Raw genomic sequence first — 6,369 nt, 5'->3', positions numbered from 1 at the left:
GCAAGGACCTTCCAGTGGGACCTCTTGGACAAGGGCGACACAAGAAGCAGGATGGCGATGGCAGAAGCCACAAGGATTCTCCGATGGGCGGAAAATCACTCATTCCGGGAGTGGACAACTGGGAAGCAGACTTCCTCAGCAGACACGACCTACACCCGGGAGAGTGGGGACTTCATCCAGAAGTCTTCCTACTGTTGGTAAACCGTTGGGAAAGGCCACAGGTGGACATGATGGCGTCCCGCCTCAACAAAAAGCTAAAGAGATATTGCGCCAGGTCAAGGGACCCTCAGGCGATAGCTGTGGACGCTCTAGTGACACCGTGGGTGTACCAGTCGGTTTATGTGTTCCCTCCTCTGCCTCTCATACCAAAGGTACTGAGAATAATAAGAAGGCGAGGAGTAAGAACGATACTCGTGGTTCCGGATTGGCCAAGAAGAGCTTGGTACCCAGAACTTCAAGAAATGATATCAGAGGACCCATGGCCTCTACCGCTCAGACAGGATCTGCTACAGCAGGGGCCCTGTCTGTTCCAAGACTTACCGCGGCTGCGTTTGACGGCATGACGGTTAAATTCCGGATCCTAAAGGAAAAGGGCATTCTGGAGGAAGTCATTCCTACGCTGATAAAAGCCAGGAAAGAAGTAACCGCAAACCATTATCACCGTATTTGGCGAAAATATGTTGCGTGGTGTGAGGCCAGGAAGGGCCCTACAGAGGAATTTCAGCTGGGTCGTTTTCTGCACTTCCTACAGTCGGGAGTGACTATGGGCCTAAAATTGGGTTCCATTAAGGTTCAGATTTTGGCTCTGTCGATTTTCTTCCAGAAAGAACTGGCTTCACTGCCTGAAGTTCAGACTTTTGTTAAGGGAGTGCTTCATATTCAGCCCCCTTTTGTGCCTCCTGTGGCACCTTGGGATCTCAATGTGGTGTTGAGTTTCCTGAAATCACATTGGTTTGAGCCACTTAAAACTGTGGATTTGAAATATCTCATGTGGAAAGTGGTCATGTTATTGGCCTTGGCTTCGGCCAGGCGAGTGTCAGAATTGGCGGCTTTGTCATGTAAAAGCCCTTATCTGATTTTCCATATGGATAGGGCAGAATTGAGGACTCGTCCCCAGTTTCTCCCTAAGGTGGTATCAGCTTTTCACTTGAACCAACCTATTGTAGTGCCTGGGGCTACTAGGGACTTGGAAGATTCCAAGTTACTGGACGTAGTCAGGGCCTTGAAAATTTATGTTTCCAGGACGGCGGGAGTCAGGAAAACTGACTCGCTTTTTATCCTGTATGCACCCAACAAAATAGGTGCTCCTGCTTCTAAGCAGACTATTGCTCGCTGGATTTGTAGCACAATTCAGCTGGCGCATTCTGCGGCTGGATTGCCGCATCCTAAATCAGTAAAAGCCCATTCCACAAGGAAGGTAGGCTCATCTTGGGCGGCTACCCGAGGGGTCTCGGCTTTACAACTTTGCCGAGCTGCTACTTGGTCAGGGGCAAACACGTTTGCAAAATTCTACAAATTTGATACCCTGGCTGAGGAGGACCTGGAGTTCTCTCATTCGGTGCTGCAGAGTCATCCGCACTCTCCCGCCCGTTTGGGAGTTTTGGTATAATCCCCATGGTCCTTACGGAGTTCCCAGCATCCACTAGGACGTCAGAGAAAATAAGATTTTACTCACCGGTAAATCTATTTCTCGTAGTCCGTAGTGGATGCTGGGCGCCCATCCCAAGTGCGGATTGTCTGCAATACTTGTATATAGTTATTGCCTAACTAAAGGGTTATTGTTGAGCCATCTGTTGAGAGGCTCAGTTATATTTCATACTGTTAACTGGGTATAGTATCACGAGTTATATGGTGTGATTGGTGTGGCTGGTATGAGTCTTACCCGGGATTCAAAATCCTTCCTTATTGTGTCAGCTCTTCCGGGCACAGTATCCTAACTGAGGTCTGGAGGAGGGGCATAGAGGGAGGAGCCAGTGCACACCAGATAGTACCAAATCTTTCTTATAGAGTGCCCAGTCTCCTGCGGAGCCCGTCTATTCCCCATGGTCCTTACGGAGTTCCCAGCATCCACTACGGACTACGAGAAATAGATTTACCGGTGAGTAAAATCTTATTTTTGACAGCCAGCATGCCAACCATCGGGATCCTGATACCAACCCCATTAAAACATATATAATAACCCAAAAATTGGGCCTGATTCTGAGTCAAACTCAGGCACATCTTTGTGTGCATCTTTTGCCTCTGTAGTGTGTGCGACTTTATCCTGATCTTAAAACACAAACGTCAAAACCTGCACCTGCCCCATGCTATGTGCAGATCTCTGACAGACCTACTGCCTCCAATGTTAGCGATGAATCATCTGATTTCGCTACAACTGCAGTGACACTCCTATAACATGTCCATAAGATTGTGCGTCTCCGTGTGTCTTATGCCATTCCCCAGTCAGGAGCCCCTAATACATTATACTGTAGCTATGTATTGGATATTAGCAATTTGGGTTTGAATCTATCTATCTATCTATCTATCTATCTATCTATCTATCTATCTATCTATCTATCTATCTATCTATCTATATGCTGGGTCACCTCAGTTTTCCCTGTTCTGCCCTGTCCAGGCGACACCATCCAACCCCACCATTCCTTCTCAGTATAACTACTTATTACAAAAGTAAACTTTTTTTTTACATATAGAAAGATTTCACATTCATGACATCGCTGAGCGACCTGTAACCTCTTTCGTTGAGAGGTTTCATATTTATGTCATCACTAAGTGCACCATTTTCTATATTACAGTCACGTTAACAAGAGATGTTTTCCTTTGGTCATTTTTAGATTGTCACATTACACTGTTGATATAATTGAAGAAGTGAGGGAGACTGAGGTTTTTCAAGGTAGGTGCTAGTCACACCTCCTGTGCAGACCACGCCCTCACAACATCAACCACACCCCTAACATTACTAGTCACACACCCATGGTGTTTTCACATCCCCTGCCGTGGCATAAAATAGGCCCTTCATAAATTTCAGCTCCAGGCCCATATGGACCTTAATCTGGCACTGGACAGCAGCACATCCCTGCTTCGCTGACAGCAGCACATCCCTGCCTCGCTGACAGCAGCACATCCCTGTCTCGCTGACAGCAGCACAGCACTGCTTCGCTGACAGCAGCACATCACTGCTTCACTACCAGCAGCACATCCCTGCCTCACTGGCAGCAGCACATCCCTGCCTTACTGACAGCTGTATATAGGGCCTAATTCAGACCTGATCCCTGCTGTGCATATTCACACAACAGGAGATCAGGTCTGAAGTGCGTGTGTGCTGGTGCCGCAGTGCACCGGCACATGCCAGAGATGCGATCAGCATCTCTGCCCAGTGAGCGCCTCTGCCTGATTGACAGGCAGAGGCGGTCACTGGGCAGGAGGAGTCGGGCCAGCGGCGTTGTGCCGCCATTTTGGGGGCACAGTCAGGACAACGCAGACATGACCGGACCGTATGGGGGCGGGCCGTGACGGCTGCGTGACCCGGACAGCAACGGGCCTTATTTACTAAAATCTCAGATAAATTTTATGGCATTTATGTGCAGTCTAGTTTGCACAGTTGATAGAGTGTTGATCTTGCACTATCAATGTAAGCCTCACATAGGTTTGATACACATGTAAGTTTGTTTTTATTTTACTACATTGTGGTTTGTGGCTCTATACCATGTAATGCATGTCTTTTAACAGTAGTCAAGTCTTCCAATGTGCTTGTTAGTGAAACCCAATAGATAGCTTTATTTTATTTTGTTTCTTCAAATATTGAATGCATATGTCTTATAACTTTTTTTTTTTTCAATATACAGGTTGAGTATCTGTATATACATTTTTATTATAAGATTTTCAATGACACAAGTACATCCAAGTTGCAGATTATGGATTGTGAAGGACAAATCAACCATATAAACAATTTAAGCAATTTAAATTGCATGCAGGTAGTAGAATATCAAACTCCTTGGATGAGAGTTGGTCGTAATAAACTAGGATAGAAAAGAATAAAGTAGAAAATAAGATTTTAAACCTACCGGTAAATCTTTTTCTCGTAGTCCGTAGAGGATGCTGGGGACTCCGTAAGGACCATGGGGATAGACGGGCTCCACAGGAGACATGGGCACTTTAAGAAAGACTTTAGTTCTGGGTGTGCACTGGCTCCTCCCTCTATGCCACAGTTAGAGAAACTGTGCCCAGAGGAGACGGACAGTATGAGGAAAGGATTTTGTTAATCCAGGGCAAGATTCATACCAGCCACACCAATCACACCGTATAACTTGTGATAAACTACCCAGTTATCAGTATGAAAAAACAACATAGCATCAGTGCAGGACCGATGCAACTATAACATAACCCTTATTGAAGCAATAACTATATACAAGTATTGCAGAAGTAGTCCGCACTTGGGACGGGCGCCCAGCATCATCTACGGACTACGAGAAAAAGATTTACCAGTAGGTTTAAAATCTTATTTTCTCTAACGTCCTAGAGGATGCTGGGGACTCCGTAAGGACCATGGGGATTATACCAATGCTCCAAAACGGGCGGGAGAGTGCGGATGACTCTGCAGCACCGATTGAGCAAACATGAGTTCCTCCTCAGCCAGGGTATCAAACTTATAGTATTTTGCAAAGGTGTGTGAACCCGACCAAGTAGCAGCTTGACACAGCTGTAGTGCCAAGACCCCTCGGGCAGCCGCCCAAGAAGAGCCCACTTTCCTCGTGGAATGGGCCTTGACCGATTTCAGTAACTGCAATCCAGCCATAGAATGCGCTTGCTGAATCGTGTTACAAATCCGGCGAGCAATAGCCTGCTTTGAAGCAGGGGCACCAATCTTGTTGGTTGCATACAGGACAAACAGCGCTTCAGTTTTCCTGACTCTAGCCGTCCTGGCCACGTAAATTTTCAAAGCCCTAACCACATCAAGTAACTCGGAATCCTCCAAGTCACGCGTAGCCACAGGCACCACAATAGGTTGGTTCATATGAAAAGATGAGACCACTTTTGGCAGGAATTGAGGACGGGTCTGCAATTCCGCTCTATCCACATGGAATACCAAATATGGGCTTTTATGTGACAAAGCCGCTAATTCCGACACTCGCCTAGCCGAAGCCAAGGCTAATAACATGACCACCTTCCATGTGAGATATTTTAACTCCACTGTTTTAAGTGGTTCAAACCAGTGTAATTTTAGAAAACTTAACACCACGTTAAGGTCCCAAGGTGCCACCGGAGGCACAAAAGGAGGCTGAATATGCAGCACTCCTTTTACAAAAGTCTGAACTTCTGGAAGAGAAGCCAATTCTTTTTGAAAGAAAATGGATAAGGCTGAAATCTGGACCTTAATAGAGCCTAATTTTAGGCCCAAATTCACTCCAGTTTGTAGGAAGTGAAGGAAACGGCCCAGATGGAATTCTTCCGTAGGAGCATTCCTGGCCTCACACCAAGAAACATAATTTCGCCATATACGGTGTAATGTTTTAATGTTACATCCTTCCTAGCCTTTATCAGCGTAGGGATGACCTCAACCGGAATGCTAGGATCCGGCATTCAACCGCCATGCCGTCAAATGCAGCTGCGGTAAGTCTTGGAACAGACAGGGCCCCTGATGCAACAGGTCCTGTCTTAGAGGGAGAGGCCACAGATCTTCTGTGAGCATTTCCTGCAGATCCGGATACCAGGTCCTCCGTGGCCAATCTGGAACAATGAGGATTGTTCTCACTCCTCTTTGTCTTATTATCCTCAACACCTTGGGTATGAGAGGAAGAGGAGGAAATACATAGACCGACCGGAACACCCACGGTGTCACTAGGGCGTCTACAGCTACTGCCTGAGGGTCTCTTGACCTTGCGCAATACCTCTGTAGCTTTTTGTTGAGCCAGGACGGCATCATGTCTATCTGTGGCAGTTCCCACCGACTTGTAATCTGTGCAAAGACTTCCTGATGAAGTCCCCACTCTCCCGGATGTAGGTCGTGTCTGCTGAGGATGTCTGCTTCCCAGTTGTCCACTCCCGGAATGAACACTGCTGACAGTGCGCTTGCGTGATTCTCCACCCAGCGAAGAATTCTGGTGGCTTGTGCCATCGCCACTCTGCTTCTTGTGCCGCCTTGGCGGTTTACATGAGCCACTGCGGTGACGTTGTCTGACTGGATCAGAACCGGTTGGTCGCAAAGTAAGGTCTCCGCTTGACGTAGGGCATTGTATATGGCCCTTAGTTCCAGGATGTTGATGTGAAGACAAGTCTCTTGACTTGACCAAAGACCTTGGAAATTTCTTCCCTGTGTGACTGCTCCCCAACCTTGGAGGCTTGCGTCTGTGGTCACCAGGATCCAGCCCTGAA

Source organism: Pseudophryne corroboree (genome assembly GCF_028390025.1).
Source record: "Pseudophryne corroboree isolate aPseCor3 chromosome 3 unlocalized genomic scaffold, aPseCor3.hap2 SUPER_3_unloc_93, whole genome shotgun sequence".
Classification (NCBI taxonomy): domain Eukaryota; kingdom Metazoa; phylum Chordata; class Amphibia; order Anura; family Myobatrachidae; genus Pseudophryne; species Pseudophryne corroboree.
This window is presented reverse-complemented; position numbering follows the sequence as displayed.